The sequence below is a fragment of the Lontra canadensis genome, unplaced genomic scaffold (assembly GCF_010015895.1).
Source record: "Lontra canadensis isolate GAN:19392208 unplaced genomic scaffold, GSC_riverotter_1.0 scaffold58, whole genome shotgun sequence".
Lineage (NCBI taxonomy): Eukaryota > Metazoa > Chordata > Mammalia > Carnivora > Mustelidae > Lontra > Lontra canadensis.
The window spans coordinates 11,963,248-11,978,096 of record NW_022631052.1 but is presented as its reverse complement, the minus strand read 5'-3'; the positions used below and the strand labels follow the sequence as shown (position 1 = coordinate 11,978,096).

Sequence of the window (14,849 nt, the reverse complement as noted above, 5' to 3'; positions counted from 1 at the left end):
AGTTTCGCACCAAGAAAGAAAACATCGCCGCTCTCAGTGGTGCTGATGTTTCGGCTACAATGATCTAAATAAAAATTGATTTTGCAAGTTTCTTCGTTCCCCTCTAATTGACAGTAAGAGAGCTTTTAACGTTCAGACCAAATCTTTTGAAGTTCACAGAATAAGCACCATTTTCCCCACTGATTATTTGGACTTTCAGCCTGGGTTTTGGCCGGTTTCAGCGCCGGCGTGTTGCTGCGACCCCATGCTGCCAGGCAACTCGAACGCTGCATGTGATTGAAACAAAGTAGGATTATTAAATTACATCTGGAGACTGTCGTCTGTCCAGGGCTTTGGCAAAGGGCCCACTATTTCTCTATTAAAAATGGAAATTAGCAAATACTAGAGAGTTGTTAAAAAAGACAGTAGAATCCAAGTGAGACTCCATTCTTGACCTAATCAAAAAGGTAGGAAGAGAATTAAAAGGAAGTAATCTTCTCTTTATGTAATTCAGTTTTATTTAACACAGCTTTGTGCCCTGTGTAAACTCATCAGGTGCACAGGCTTGGTCTCCTGCACCCTGGACACCCTCAGCCTTCACGGCTCTCTCCTTACACATGCTGTCTGCCCTCACTGGCCACCACCGTTCCCCCCCAGAGCCTCCCCTGGGCCCCGCAGCAAATCTGCTCACACCCCACAGTATGCTTTCATGACACCCTTTCTCGCCTGTTACAGCACTTGCCACGATGGCAACGACATAACCACATGTGTCCTTGGTTGTGTCATGTTGGTCTTCCCTGTTTGGATACAGCTCCTTGGTCCTCTGATTCTCCCACGGGCCTAGCCCTGAGTCTGACATATAATCAGTGCTCATCCAGTGTTTGTGGAAGGCTGTTGACTCAGTTACTACTCTGGAATACTGCAGGAAATACTACATTCCTTAAAAATGTTCAGGCCAAAAAGCTATCATCAGTCCACAGGGAGCCTCATATGCAAATGGGAAAACAGTGCCCCCTCAAACTCTCAGAAAATTATCATAATATGCCAAATATGTCATAATTGGTTAGAATAAGGCACTTGATTGCCATCTGCTGTAGGACTGTCCTACTAAGTTCCCAGATCTACAGTGTCTAGGGTGTGAATGGTATAGCCTTGGGCATGCCCATGTGCAGTGAACAACCTGCACAGCCTTACATGGCAGTCTTGAGTGTGTTCAGACATCTTGAACTGGTTGGCTGCTCGGTGGGAGTGGAACCTGAATCCTCCACTGCAGCTGGCCTAGAAGATCGTGTGCCCCTCACCCCCCACATGCTATCCAGAGCAGCTTCGTCTACGGTTCCATTTCAGACTCCAAAACCACAGAAAGAAAGGGATTCAAATAACATTTTAAAACTGTTAAATTAAATTAACAAAATAATAAAACAAAGCAACAAAACTACTGATCTAGGTGTTCACGTACACTGGGAGGTTAAGTCACAGTCCCAAAACCAGACACAAGGAATCTTGCAGAGAATCAAGCAGTGGCACTCAGAGAAAAGGGAGGGAGCCGGGCAACCTGGGAGAGTGAGGAGATGGTCCAGGGGTGTCCTCCTTCCATGTGATTACCTCACACAAAAACTCTCTGGGTCTCAGCTGCTTTCGTCTGGAGTATGGCTTCCAAACACAGTACCATGCAAAGCAGTTTAAGAAACAACAACAACAACAAAAACAAAAAGGAGAGTAAGGCAAAGCACAGTGCAGACTTTGCCCTCACCTAGCCTCAGAGCAGAGGTCCCCCCATCCAGCTGTGCTGAGAAGAAATCCAGCCACCCACGGGAGGGCAGCGACCTCCAGGGCCCCCGTGCGTGTGTCAAGCCCAGGAAAAAACACGAGCCCTATTCTCTTCCCTTTCTGGGAAGCTGAAGCATCTGATACAGTCTCGTGATCTAATCACGTAATCCTCATTTTCTCCTTATACTCATCTGCGGAGTAAACGACACAGGTCGTGTTATTGGAAGTTGTCTTAAATGAGCTTAAGCGTTCGCATAGCATGTTGGGTGACAGGAGCTATTAGTAAGAGGAGTTCAGGGTAAATGGAGAGATTACTTCTTCTTTGCAAGAGACGAGAAAGAAAGCCTTTGTCCTCTTGTGCTGAGTGGGGCAGAGAGACGGTGTTGCCGCTCTCCGCCCAGGCCATAAGGCGCTGTATGTATTCCTGCTCACCCCTCGTCCACCACGGCTATGACAAGGACACACGGGGCTGCACACGGGGCCCTGAGGCACCCCAGCCGACCGCCCGGGATGAAGGCCCCTGGCCCAGCTGCCGCACGAGTGACCACACCACGGCTGTTTCAAGCCACCGAATTCTGGGACGCATTATTATGCACGGTCGCAAACCAACCCAACTATAAAATGAAAAAAGCCGAAGTAAAATACGGTCATCGTCTTGTTAAAAACAAGATCGATCCAGAGCCAAGAAAGTGGAAATCGATGTGTCAAGACATGTCTCTAGGCAGTGGAAGGAAAGATGACTTTTATTTTCTTCTTTATAAACGTCTGTGTTTCATCAAGTTTCTACAATGGGGAAAAAAAACATATTTGAAAAATGGAATTATTTGCCTGACTCAATTTCCTCACCACTTGTACGGAAGAAACAGAAGAGGTTTCATTAGATGCTAGAAAGGCAGTTTGGTGGGAAGGACGCGCCATCCACGGCCAACAGCACCCCCCACCCCCGATCTGCCCACAGGACACCTCTCTGAGCCACAGAGCAGTAAAAGGAGGTCCTTGCACTTGAAAGGTTTGTCGTAACGACTACACATTAAAGACATGAAGAGAAAGGCCATTTACTGGTCAGCGAAATCAGAATAACTCAGCAGCCGTGTATGAGTCCTGAGAACCCACATTTCACACGAGTCCCCTAGAGAGTCTAAAGCTAGACTCAGAAACTCCAGTCCGAATTCGCAAGAGCTCCTCAAGAGACGGTGTGATTACTTTGAGCCGCATGTAATTTCCTAGCAAACTTGAAGGAAATTATTCTGTCACTCACTGAGAAGGGGGATGCCTTGCCCTGCTCCCCTGCTCCCCCAGCAGTGCCCATGGAGAGCCCCTCCTCCCACTGACTGACAGAGGACAGAGGCTCATGGGGTTCAGCTCCAAGGTCACAAAGTGGGGACAGAAGGGCAGAGTTGCAATAAACCGACCTCGGGCACAGTGCCCGCTCGATGTTCCTGAAGGTCGAGAATGTCCCTTCTCTGCCCAACGACAGTGTTTCCCTCCCTACACTGGGTGTTCTCAGTCTAGGAGCAGCGAACCACTAACCTGTCTAAAAAGTATTGCCAAATAGTTAGAACAGTTTATTTTTGCAGAAATTGAATTTAAAAAAAAAAACAAAAAACACACAGGAGGTGAGAACAGAGGAGTGATGTAATGGGCCTAACACCACACAGCGAACTAGGACGAAATTTGACACGTCTCCCAGGCCGGTGCTGAAGACGGTGACACCTGCTCCCCGTGTGCAGGAAAGGTGGTCAGAAGCTTTGTGCTATAGCCTATGTGCAGAGAGAGCTGAAATCCACGGTCAAGGAGGGGACTCAGCAGGCGTCTTTCCCACCTTCTCCCCCCAGTCCAGCAGGACGAGGACAATTAGTGTCTGAGAGGGAGCAGCTTCCGCAGACCTCAGAGTGGGGCTGGGTCCTGGAGAGCTGGGGAGGCGACTCCCAGAGAACCCTCGCCTTCATGAAATCTGGGAGCTCAGCCTGACAAACGCAGGCAGCTGTTCCAACGCGCCACTCGTTATCTCACAAGCATAATTCAGCTCTGCGATGATAAACAATACTTCATAAGTGCCGATAGCGTCTGTCTTAGGCCGTGACATTTGCGAATGGAGATGATATCTGATAATCTGTTCTTAGAAGCTTCCTCGGGGCCAACCATCTCCCATCGCCTGAAGGCGACTTCGAAAGGCTGTTTCTAGGCAGCAGTAATGGTACCTGATTATCTAAACTTTCTTCCAAATTCATAATGAAATCGGGACCCTCCCCCCGATACTTTTCTCTCAGGGCAGCACAAGGAACTGGCTGGGAGCTCCTGTCCCCAGGGACCCCTCCACTTCCACTGGGTACTGCCCCAGCCTGCTTCCTGCCACGAGCTCGTGGCCCATTCCACGTGGACCTTTACAGTACCTCCCGATCCTGCCATCCTCGGTCCTCAGTCTGTTTCCCGCACAGCAGCCGGGCTTCCCAGTAGTTCCGAAACATCAATCAGATCAGATCCCCTGCTGCAACTCTCCGGTGACTTGCTACACAGTTCACAGAGAATCCAGCCTCCTCCTACGGTCCTGCGAGGCTGCGGCCTCTCTGACCCCGTCCTGTGCCACTGCCAGGCCACGCTCGGGGCTCCCCTAGCCCCGCTGTCCTCTCAACGACTTCTCCAGACACTCCAAGTCCCTGTCTCCAGGCTCTCATGCTTTTCCCGCCACCACAACTGTCTTCTCGTCCTCCATCTCTAGAGTCAAGGTCACTTTCTCACGGAGCGTGTTTTCCGAACTGCAGGTCACAGTCAGGTTGAGGGTCAGGAAATCAACTTAGTGGGCCCCAAGAAGCATTGTTTTGTTCTACTGCAGCATAACTGACTAATAAAAATCGTGTGTTCTCGTGGGGAGAACGCTCAAGATCTACCCTGCTAGCCGATTTCAAGCTCACAATACAATTAACCGTCATCGCTAACTGCGGTCACCATGCTGTGCATGATGTCTCCAGAGCGAACGCATCCCACATCGTTCACTCGAGTGGAGACGTGGAAGCAACCTGAAGGCCCGTCTGTGGACAAACGGATAACAGAAACGTGATCTGTAGGTCCCCTGATATACGTGTGTATGTATACGATATACACAATACCTATCACATAACGTACGTATTACACACACACATACACACGATGGAATACTCAGCCTTTAAAAAGAAGGAAATCCTGCCATTTGCAACAATGCAGGTGGACCTGGAGGATGTTATGCTGAAGGAAATGAACCAGACACAGAAAGACAAACACCGCATGCTCGCACTCCACGCAGGATCTCAAACAGCTGAACGCCAGAACCAGAGAGCAGAATGGTGGCCAGCCACTGCTTTCCAGAACAACAAAAAGTTGTAGTCATCTTCAAAGTCGTTAGTATGCATCGTCTGCAGGCCGATGTTTCCAGATGGGTGCCCTTACCTGACGCTGAACAAGAAGGCACTTCCTGGGCCCCTAGGGGTTGGGTGAGCCCCGCCACCAGCAGGACCAAAGAGTTGTGAGAGCAAGGGGCGTGGGACAGCATGGAGCCAGAGCAGGTCAAACCCAGGACAAGACCCTCCAGTTACTCCTCTTTCTGCTGCAGTAACTGGCCAAGACCCAAAATGGGTTCCCAGAATAAGGGTGAGGCCCAGATACTAGACCAGAGGTCAGGAAACTTTTGGGAAAGGCTTTGCAGACCATAGAAGTTATCTATCATGTATTCTTCCTCATTTCTCTTTAACTCTTAAAATACAAAACATTCTTCGCTTCCGGGCTGTGCAAGGACAGGCCATGGGCTAGGCTTGATCTGCGCGCTCTGGTTTGCCAACCCCTGCCACAAAGAGCCCGTGAGTCGTCCAGCGTGAGCCAAAATGAAAGCTTTGTTATTATTTTAAGTCCTTGCGAGATCGGGGATGATTTCTAAAGCAGCATCACCCGAGCTATCCTAATACAATAACAGAGCAGAAGAGACAAATGTCACGGCACATCGCCCATAGATGTGGTAAATACCATTTTTACTAAACTTTGAATTTTCTATATAGATGTGCATGATGCCTGGGTTTTGACGTGAAATGCACAATGTGTTTAAGGAATGGGTCATAAGTCCCAGAAGGCCACAGCTGAACTGTTCCCATAAGTCTGTCCCCTTCACCTTCTCTACAGCACCCACATGTCGGGCATCGCACTCATCCTGGGTTTTATTTAAATCTTCTCTCCCTTGTATTTGCACAGTCTGTCCCGCCGCACACTGCGCTAGACTGTTGGTCCCGAGGGCAGGAATCATGACCAGGGCTTTCATTACTGAACACCCTGTACCCACGGGGCTGTAATGGACTTTCAGTAAACATCTGAATGAATAAATGAACAGGGACTTCCTCCCTACACAGCGTCTCCCGGGAGTGAAGGGCACCAAGGGCTAAGGGGAAAGTTCCTGTCTCAGGAGCCCAAAGGCACAGGAAACCCAGGGAGACTGAGAGAAGCAGGGCTGGGGGTGCTCTCAGAGGGGCAGGCCAGGGGCCAGCAGATCAGACCAGCTCAGACTCCCCCAGAATCCAGACATCCCCAGTGCATAAGGGGGCCGATGTCTGGCAACTGCCCAGGAATGCACAGGACCGTCCGTACTTGCCTCTGAGAGGCTGAAGAGTGCAAAAGGTTAACAGCACAGAGGCACCATTGTTTTATTTAAGCCCAAATGCCAATGTAATGCCACAAAACCTGCATTTCTAGAACACCCTTTTGGAAATTTCAAATTTTAAAATCTCTCGGGGTGCCTGGGTGGCTCTGGCAGTTGAGTGTCTGACTCCTGGTTTCGGCTCAGGTCGTGATGTCAGGGTTGTGAGATCGAGCCCCGAGTCAGGCTCCACACTCAGCAGGAAGTCTGCTCAGGATTCTCTCCCTCTGCCCCGTCCCCTGCCCCTCCCCCCAATGTGGTCTCTCTCTCGCTCTAAAATATATACATAAATATTAGGAAAAAATTGTTTTAATCTCTCTGTGTGATCTTAGAAAACTTGTGAAGTCAGTATCATTGTCTCCACGGGTACGAACCCAAAACCAGGTGAGCTGGTTTGCACAGTGTTCCACAGCTGTGGGGTCATCTAGCTGAGCTGGCAGCTTGGTTTCTGATGCCCATCAGGGCCTTTCACCATCTGGCGTCCCTAACTTCCCCTTAGCTCTAGGCTTCTGGGTTGAACTTCCTCATGACCTTCTCCTGATTTATGAGCCTATTCGGTAACTTGATTCATTGGCAAAGGTAGGATTATCAATCAATGAGGCATCATTCCATTGGTTCCAGATGTCTTTGGTGTTTTGTTTTGTGGGTTTTTTTTTTAATGGCTTTATTGAATTGTAATTGATGGACAAAAAGCTGTCCGTATTTAATGTACATATTTTGATGGGTTTGAGCACACGAACCCACCCATGAAACCTTCATCACGGTCAAGGTAAATGAACTTATCCATCACTTCCAAAATTTTCCTCCAGGAGCTGGCTGTTTCCTCTCTCATTGAGCACTTGATTTGAAATCTACCCTCTTAAGGAGCTCTTCAACGTCTGATACCCCGTGGTTAGCTACGGGCACAACGCTGTGCAGCACGTGTCTAGAACTCATTCATCTTGCATCCCTGAAGCTTTATGCCTGTTGAACAGCATCTCCCCATCTTCCCCACTGACCCCCGGCAACCCTGCTTTCTGCTTCGATGAGGGTGACTAGGTCAGATTCTGCCTACAAGTGTGGTGTCTGTCCTTCCGTATCTGGCTTATTTCACTGAGCACCACGTCCTCCAGGTTCCTCCATGCTGTTGCAAATGGCAGGAGGTCCTTCTTTTTTAAGGCAGAATACTATTCCACTGTATGTATACGCCACCTTTTCTCCAACCATTCATCCGTGGAGGGACATGATGCCAACCTTGGTTTTTGTGAATAATGCCCTAATGAATGTGGGAATGCAGATATCTCCCCGAGACCCTGATTTACATTTCTGTCTGCACTATTGGGATTTCTCTCTGGGCTCCAACACTAACACCTTATCCCCTGATGCCAGGGTCTTTCTTTCACATAAAAACATTATTACACAACAGGCTTAAACCCAGCCACATGAGAAGGCAGCACTCACTACTATAGATCTCCATGTCGGGAGGGTGGGAGTTTAAGGGGGAAAAGGAGGGAGGTGGCAGATCCCACCCCACCCCCAGGCCCACGGCGCCCCCTCCCTGGGTCTTTTCTAAAGGCCCAACTCCTTCTCTCAGGAAAGAACCAGCAGCTTCTTCAGCTGGGTCTCGATAAAGAAATGAAGGCACGACTACTCCACTCAAGGATGTGAGTGGTTTCGTCTGGTCTCTAATTGTGGGACAGAATACTTCCTCCGCCACCAAAGAAACCTCCCCCCAAAAGGCAGGAGACTTCTGTCTCTGGGTGGAATGCCCCTGCTGCCCTCACCGATGCCAAGAAATGAGGTTCCCTCATGCGTCCCGGCTCCCACCCTGGAGCCTGGCACACAGGCCCTCGGTCAGGTATGTGGAAAGAATGACGGGCCAAATTTAATGGGACTTAACGTTAGATCAGTTTTCGTTTAAATGACCACATGCAACCAAGGGCCGCCCTATTGTGGAGCTCGGACGCTGTGGTCTCTCGGGTGGCACCTGCACACGCGTGTTCACGGCAGCATTGCTCACAGGTGGGGAGACAACCTAAAGGCGGACGGATGAGGGGATAAAAGATGGGACATATGGGAACACATGTCCACGGAAGTTGTTCATCCCTAAGGAAAGGAAACCCCGCCCCCTTTGACAGCGTGGAAGGACCTGGAGGGCGTCCGCTCAGTGAAATAAGCCAGACACAGAAGGACAAGCGCCGCGTGCTCTCATTCACATGCAGAACCGAAATCAGTCGAACGCACAAAAGCAGAGAGTACACGGCGGTCGCTGGGGGCTGGAGGCTGGGGGCAATGGGAGATGCTGGTCAAGGGTTCGAAGCTGCAGTTATGAATAAGACGGATACGTCCTGGGGCTCTAACGGACAGCGTGGCCAGGACAGTCAGCAACACTGTGCTGCACCCCGGAAAGCGGCTTAGAGAACAGACCTGAAGTGTTCCCACCACACGCACCTGCGAAACGGGACCTACGTGAGGTGATGTCAACTAGTTTATCCACAGCTCTGTGTGTCCTCACACCCCGATAAATCGGAAAACAGTATTTTTGCACAAATACATACATAAAGACCTAAAATGAGAAGAAAACCTGCTGCGTGGGAACCAAAAGCTGGCCTCTCGAAGCGTGGAAACAAGGTTCGGGGGAGCCTGCGGTGAGAGTAAGAAGAGAAGGAAGAGGGCTCGGGTCCTGACTTGTTTCCCTGAAGCTCCCCCCGTCACAGTGTTTTGTGATCAGCATCTCTTGCAGTGATTGGTTTTCGAAGCTCAGAAATTCCGCGTCAGATTCTTTGTCTTCTGTTAAATACAAGTAAAAAGGGGAATGTGGCGCTTAACAAGCTGGCAGCACAGTTCGACCTCGTTGCTGTAAAGTAGGGCGTCCCTGCTGTCCACTTCTCCGTGCACGACCCCCGTCTGAGCCTGACCGTGCACGTGGCTGTGTCCACTAACGGACCTATAATCTCACCTATGGCCCTATGGTGCCGCGGTTCTGACTTTTCCTTAGGTAGTTCAGAAGTTTAGCATGAGCGTGCATCGTTTCCCATAAAAACAACGAGGCCTTTCCAGAAAAAAAGCCGCCCATGGGTGTCCATCCAGCGGCAGGGCCGCGGCAGTGCTGGCAGAGGGAGGCGATGACCTTACAGGCTGTGACAGGTGTGGCCAGGAGGCCCACGGCAGGTGCAGCGTGGACGCGGGTGGGGCTGCCCCCGGAGGACGCCTTCGTTCCTCACACTTGGGGAAATCAGGGCTCCCTGGGAGTGAAGGGAGTCAGGTAAGCAGGGAGAAGACTGGGCAGGGGCAGGTGTGCAGGGACCTTTTGGGGGAGGGGAGCGCGGGGCAGGGGTGGCCACAAGCTGGTCTGCGCACGCCATCTAGTGGGCGCCCCGGGGACCGCCGCCCTGGGGCCCTCCGCAGGGCAGGGAGAAGTTCCCGCCCATCAGAAGTGGGGTTGGTAAAGTGAAGCCGCTTAGGAAAAGGTGTCCTGGGCTCTGCACTAACCTATGCAAAAAAAATGGTGCCTTGTCATATGTCCTGCCAGGTCCCCCCGGGGGGCGGAGGGCACGATCATTTCCCAGCTGCATCTAATCCTACTGGTCGGTGACCTCATCCCCGGTTATGAAGTATTTCCGCTCTCACCATGGCTCTCAAGTGTGTCCCCTTAGAGCACACTGGCGCGCAGGGGAGAAGGAGCTGTTAACCTTTACCGGGCGCACGTCATGGGACAAGCACTGGGCACATGTCATTGCCTCACTGATCATCCTTCCAAAACCTTGATGATGAGGCTATCCTAGTGGGAATTACACTGTCCTTTAATACCGGTGGGATGACCAATGTTCACGAAGGCAGGCTGTGCCAAAGCTCCCAGGGCTTAAGCAAGCGGTGGGTTGGGTCTGACATGCCGTAGCCCGGCCTTCCTTAAGCGCACCTGTTTCCCGGCAGTCCCGCACAGGGGGGGCCAAGTCCCTGCACCGGCAAGGCCTCGGGAGTGTCCTTTCCAACCAGGAATCTCCGTCTTGGAGGAGGCACCTGGAAGGCTCAGCGCTCACAGACAACTTGCCTATCCATAACTCCACATGGTGACAAACAACCCAGTTCACCCGTGGACAGTCAAGGAGATTTCTCTTTCCAAAGAGAAAATTGGGTTCTCGAAGGGCAGCCTCCTGATGATTTTACCATCTTTAAGGGTGTGTATAAAGCAGAAGCGAATAAAACCCTTCACGTAATTGCTCTCCATTTTGTCATTCGGGGCTCATCACCCAGCAACAGAACAAGGCCCGAGCAGAAGTCTTGATGGATGGGCTGTTCGGCGGATGTGTCCGTGAGATAGGTCATAAATATTAATGGTGTTGACGCAGCCTTAAAAACGTGTCCCGTCACATTCCGGCAGCAACAGAGGCCCCCAGAATCCTTCGTTCCTCTGCCCGACAGCCATGAGTCTCTTTTCCAGACTTGCTTACTGGGTCTATTTTCCCATTCACCTTCAGAAACTACCCATCAGCAAAGGTTTGCCAAAAAGACGCAGGTCAACTGAACTAAACATCTTAATGGGTTTTTCTTTCTTCTCCTTTTCCACTTAGCTGACTCCGGTTCACTCCGCAAGAGCAACCCTTTCTATGTTGTTATTTTTTAAATGTAAGTTAGGAAATGACATAACATCTGAGGACGACGATGGGGCCACCACGGTGACTGGTTTAGTGACCACGCGCACCGGCGTTGCGCTTGGGAATGATGTGACCGTGGGCCGGTGAGCAGCGTTGGGCCCATCAGAAGTGTGCATACAGCAGCGCTTGCAAACTGTGCGGCTTTAATCTCATCCAACAAAGACGGTTATTTCTGGTCATTTGTAAAACGTTCCCACTGGACACACATTCTCCTTGACAATTTAAAATTGCTCCTTTCGGCTGCAACCGGGTCGGATCAATCAGGTGGAACCTTGTGTGTACAGACAAGCTAACAGCTATTTGCAGACTAGCTCACTCTTCGTTGTACATGAGATCCTACGTGACAGATCTGGTGGGGTCATTCCAGACACCTGCTGCAAGGTTCGCGTGCGCCTCCCACAGGTGAGGACACTAACAACTTTGTTTTGGTAGACGGAGAGGAGCTCGGGCCTTCTGGATGGACTTGCGAAGTCAGGACTCGACAAAAATGCTTTCCAGCGGCGCTGGGACCCCGTGCTCGTCCCGGCAAAGGGAGTCTAACCGGCAAGACTGAATGGAAATGGGCGCAGCTCCGTCGCTGACTGAAGACCTCCCAGCCTTATAAGTCACCATTCTTGCTGGCGACGTGCACAGTGTGGGGCAGCGCTGCCCGTGAACGCCGTCCAGATCTAAGCACGTTCATGCTATACATGTAGACACTCGCCCTCACTGCTCCTGTAGTGGGTTAGTCCCCCCGCCCCCATTCATGCCCACTGGACTCTCAGGGTGGGGCTTTATTTGGAAAGAGGGTCTTTACAGATGTCGTTAGTTAAATGAGGTCAGACTGGATGAGGGTGGGCCAATGCCTGAAGTCCTCATAGGGAGAGGATCCACAGAGGCAAACCCACAAGCCAGTCCTCTGATGGCAGGGACAGACACTGGAGCGAGGTGGCCACACCCCAAGGAAGGTCTGGAGCCAGTAGAAGCCAGAACAGGCAAGGAAGGACCTAGAACCTTCAAGCCCTCAAAGGGAGTGTGGCCCTGCTGATGTCTTGGTTTTAGAGCTCTGTCCTTCAGAACGGACAGAGAAGTCCTGTTGCTTTCTGTCGTCGGGCTGGTGATCATTCATGACAGTCGCCCCAAGACACGGACCTGCCTCAGCACAGCCACGCTCCGGCATGCCACCATTTGGCACAGGATGTAAACCCATGTCCCAGCCCCAAGCCAGATGGTGTTTTACAGGGCGCATCAGAGTAACAAATAAAAGGGGAAGAAAAGAAATGGGAACTACGTAAACATTCCTTGGTAGGGAAGGGAACGGAATGGCCCGGAATATGATAGAGCAGGTTTTTTAAAAATGGATGAGGCAGTTCTATCCACATGGGCTTGAAGCGGCCTCCAAGACATATTGTCGACTGCTAAGAACGCGATACGCAGCACAACACCCTTTGTTTTACAACACAGCCGCGCACACATACGCCGGAAACAGCTCGGTGTGTTTTCTGCAGCCACAGATATGCGTCCGAATGTAGATACAGAGCTCTGGACGGGAAACACAGAGAAAGATAAACCACCATTGACTTAGGGAAGGGCGTTGGAATTGTGCGCTGGTCCGCGAACACGCCCGTCTTACTAAAATGCTTTAGGAGGATGTGTTCAAGCACTCTTCGATTTTATTTTTAAGTTTTAAACAAAACAAAAACAAAAGACAAAGGGCAAAAAAGAGACTCATTTGCAAGCCTTTAAAACTTTCTGAACTGCCCTTCCACTTAAGATCTCCCAAAGCTACGGCAGACACCCCGAGGGGCGGCAGACCCCCGCTGGACCATCCTAGGGGCCAGGACGTCCCTGCTCAAGCTGGGTCGGGGTGGGGGGCTCCAAGGGCCCCTCTGAAGGCCAGCCACAGGCAGGCCAGGTGGCCAAAGGACAAACCCCGACAGCCGGGGAGGGAGAGAGAGGCTCCATGACAAGAAACAGGGGCCTCGCAAGATTTAAGTGCCCAGTCTGGGGGGTGCCATCAGGCACAATGATCCCAAGAAAATAAAGTCGCCTCCAGGGTGCCCAAAGCTTCCATGTAGCAAGCAGAGTGACACAGCCACTGGCCCAGCAGCCTGGATGCTTACAGCAAGTGGGCAGCTTGGCAGCTGGGTGCCAGCAGATCGGATAAGAGCAGTTTCATGGGGCTTGGTCCTGGGGAGAGAGGCGGCCTGTGCCCTCCCTCCCGTGGGAGCAAGAACCAGCTTCCCCAAGTATGAAGGAGGAGAAAGGCAAAGGAAAATAGGCTGTGCAGGAGCTGGAGGCGGGAGCACCTGCTGTGGTCCCTCTCTGCTCCGGGGACCCCACTGTGACAACTTCTCTCTACACGTCACACCTGTGCCTCATCTAATCCCATGAACTCAGAATAGCACCGTGCCAGAAACCCCTTGTGTTCTCTACTGCACACGCCACTGTTCCAGACTCCTAGTTTTGACAGGCCATCTCCCCCAGGCTCTGCCCTGGATAATTCTCACGCGTGACTTCACCACAAGCCTGGGCTGATCTCACCCACAGAGTACTGAGTCCCAGAGCAGGGAAACCACTCGCCCAAGGTCTGGTGACCGCTAAGTGTGAGGTCTGGGATTTGAACACAGTGGCCGAGTCTGCCCAGGCCGACACTGAGCATCCCTTGGGGATCTGAGTTTGCCATCAACTGGGATCATTTCGAAACTTTGCTGCTTGTCAAACAAGAACCAGAAATCTGGGTTATTGCTGAAGGAAAGAAGGGGCTGGAACTCCATGCCCACTGTGACTGTCACGGATATGCTCTTGGTCCAGATCCAAGATGGGCACGGAGTCTGGGAGTCATTCCAAAGGCTGGGAACCCTGTGCCCAGGGTCCCACTTCTCTAGGGATGACAAGCAGCCTCTTCCCTGTGAGCTTTTCTCACGGTGCCAGGGGAACAGGCAGGAAGTCAAAGGTGGGTGCCCCCCACTTTAGAGACCACAGATCCTCATCCCAGGCAGGGGAACCTCTCTCTCTCTCTGACCCCCTCTTCCTACCTTCCAAGGCACCCCACGCTCCCCACTCTGCTCCCAAATGTGTAGAATGACCGAGATGAAGTCTACATACAGAAGTCCAAAAGAAAAAAAAAAGCCACCGTTGTCTCCCTAGAGAGAATTTCCCAGTACCTGAGCTGACATTTGAATGAACAAGTGACAGACAGGTCAAGAGCTGTGGAAAGGATTCTGGGTGGAGGAGGAGCCCAGGCAAGGGTCCTAGGGTAGCAAAGGGCTTGGAGTGGGTGAAGAGAGGTCTGAGGTGGGGTAGGAACCAGATGTGCAGACGTGCAGAGCTTTGGATATGCCGGTGAGGAGGGAGAACCACACCGCAGGAGGACTGGACGGCCGTCCCAGGGCTTCCGGCGGGGAGTCTGCAGGATCTGATGCATGTTTAAGCAGAGTGCTCTGTGTGTATTTGGAGAGTACAGACAGCAGGGTGTGGAAGGTGGAGGCAGGAGCTGAACCAACCACCCAAGAGAGAGCTGACGGTGGGGAGGTTGGGGTTGGGGAGCTGGCGGTGCAGCTGCCAGGGGAGATCATGAATGGGAATCCATCCATGCCCTCACTGCGCTGAGCTTGTCTGTATGTCCCCTGCCCCGCCCCCGAGCTGTGGACTGCCAGAGGGCGGAGACCAGCACTCGGTATGCGTGTGTGTGTGTCTATGTGTGTATGTTCACACACATATGTGGGCATGTCTATGTATGGGGGGGTGTTTATCTGTCCCCATCCGATTTCATGGACCCCTGAATTCTAACAACAGACACCTTCTGCAGGCCCAGGTTCGGAAGCCTGGGG

At 51.6% G+C, this 14,849-nt stretch overlaps 1 protein-coding gene across 2 annotated transcripts in view; it reads right to left on the bottom strand.

The window, feature by feature from the left end:
- The window catches only part of TMEM132B (transmembrane protein 132B), a 343,041-nt gene that overhangs the window by 57,272 nt on the left and 270,920 nt on the right, over window positions 1-14,849 (bottom strand). The window lies entirely within an intron of this gene.